This window comes from Marmota marmota, unplaced genomic scaffold (genome assembly GCF_001458135.2).
Source record: "Marmota marmota marmota unplaced genomic scaffold, marMar, whole genome shotgun sequence".
Taxonomy (NCBI): Eukaryota; Metazoa; Chordata; class Mammalia; order Rodentia; family Sciuridae; genus Marmota; species Marmota marmota.
The window spans coordinates 21186647-21188679 of NW_026000057.1; the positions used below are offsets into that span (position 1 = coordinate 21186647).

The following is a 2033-nucleotide window of genomic DNA, read 5'->3' on the forward strand; positions in this document are numbered from 1 at the left end:
CCCCCCCCCCCACCTCCTCTGCTGCTTTGTGGACATTCACATCATCTTAACCTTGAACTGTCTACATTCAAAGGCAGTGATTTCTCTGAATACCCCTCAAGAAGGCCCTAGAAACCTGACCTGCATTTGCTGTCTCTCTCCACCCCAAATTCACTTCCCAATGTCAACTATGTACCCCTCCATTTCCCCTCTTTCACTGCCCATTGTTGCATCTGAAATTTTGCCTACATCTTCTCCATTTGCCTGGATACCATAAAGATCTGCTGTATCAGTTAACTATCTTCTTCAGACCTTTTTTGAAAATCCACATCCACAGAGCTGTTTATCTGCTCTAGTCTCTATCTTGACTTAATGTGGTTCCAAAGTTCACCTCCAGACACTGAACAGGTCTCTACAATGATTTCCCTTTATCAACCTCTGCCCGCCCTTCCTATTCTCTCCCCGCCCATCTCAAGAAAAACTATATATGTGTAAATATATATACACACAAACACACATGAAAATACTTATATATGTCCAGTGTTTTGACCTTAATGGGAATAAACGTAAGAAAAATGAGAAAAATGCCGCACACACATACACACACGCCCCTCTTTCGATATTCGCAGTGTGCAGACCCGACTGATTGTAAATCCCCCAGCTCACGAACATCAGGAGTTTTCTCCTATTTACCTTCAAAGGCAGAGAGCTTAAGGCAGCAATGACCTTGCAGCGAAATTCATTACCTGCGAGGCAGGATGGGATGGGGACAAGAGCAACAGGCAAAGGAACCCCCAGCAAAATGTGGGACCAAATCCCTCCCCCATCAATATACAACACATCGCAACGCTCCGGCCCCCAGGGTTGGCCACTGGGCAGAGTGGCGGGGGAGGGGGGGCGTCTCCTCCCTACGCTGCAGGTCGCCTACCTGCTTTCGCCTGGCTCTCCCCGGCACCGCGGGGCCACTGTCTGCGCTGTAGCAAGGGCTTCCCGTCGCATATCCTAAGCACAGGCTCTGGGCGCCACACCGACGTCTCTGGTTGGCGAGCTGCGGTCCTTTTCAACCCAGTCCCGGAGCCAGCTCTGTGCGATCAGGAACTGAAATTACTATGCAAAGAGCTGAGGTGGCGCGCTGGAGCGGGGCGGGATCGCCCGGCAGCCCCCGCCACTGGGTTGCAGCCTCCGGTCGCCGCCACTACCAGGCGCAGAGCAAATTTGGTGATGGGAGTTCACGAACTCGACTGTTCATCCATCAGGCCCAGGGTGCTCCCATCTGTCCGGAGCTGCCGGGCTTGAGGACCCGAGCAAGGGGCTGCAGCCTTGCAGGCAGTGGCGGTGACGGCGGCAGCAGCAGCAACCGTGGTAGCAGCAGCAGCAGCAGCAGGACGCCGGAGCTCCGCCCTCACGAACCCCCTCCTCTGCCTAACTGGTCTCGGGGGAAAGAGTTCCAGCCGCGCCTGCTGCGCGCCTGGCGGGGGAGCTGGGCGGCGGAAGGCAGGTTGTGGTTCTGCTGCAAGGAGACCAGCCACAGGAGATCAGATCGAAAGTTAAGAAGAGGATTAGGCAAGCGAGCTGGTGACCCAGAGCGGCAGAGTAGGAATTCTGGCCCTTGCCTTTTCCTGCAGGTCATTAGACTCCAAGGCTGAGTCTAGACTCTAGTGGACGTGTTTCTCACAAAGCCACGTGCGGTGAAGATCTGAGAGCAAGGAGGTCACCGGACGTTTAATATTTGTTGTACAGCGTACAGTATCCTGCGTATTTGGAATTGGCATTGCTAAGGGTCCTCCACTGAATAGAATACCCCTATCCCCAAGAGGCGTGGATTGCTTTGGAAACTGGCCCTAGTGAGCAGCTCCAGCAGTTATGAATGGATATGTAATATGGTTAGCCGCTGTAGATAGTGCAAAATGATACAATAAGGAAAACTATTATTAACTGAGTCTTTGTTGGCAGGCCTTGTGCACAGCGCCTTATATGCAGCACTCTAATTCTCACAATGAGCCATCAGATGTGTATTATTCCTCATTTGTGTATGAAGAAAATGAGACTTAGAT

The 2033-nt window shown here is 52.3% G+C and overlaps 1 protein-coding gene across 2 annotated transcripts in view; it reads right to left on the reverse strand.

Moving 5' to 3' along the window:
• Gprin3 (GPRIN family member 3) overlaps window positions 1–1580 on the reverse strand; it is a 59120-nt gene extending 57540 nt beyond the window's left edge. Inside the window, exon 1 of one of the 2 annotated variants that reach the window (XM_048813616.1) lies at window positions 908–1580. The gene's annotated coding sequence lies outside the window, so the exon portion shown is untranslated. The remainder of the gene's footprint in view (window positions 1–907) is intronic. The other variant, XM_015484555.2, reaches the window with a different exon arrangement.
• Window positions 1581–2033: the final 453 nt, after the last annotated feature.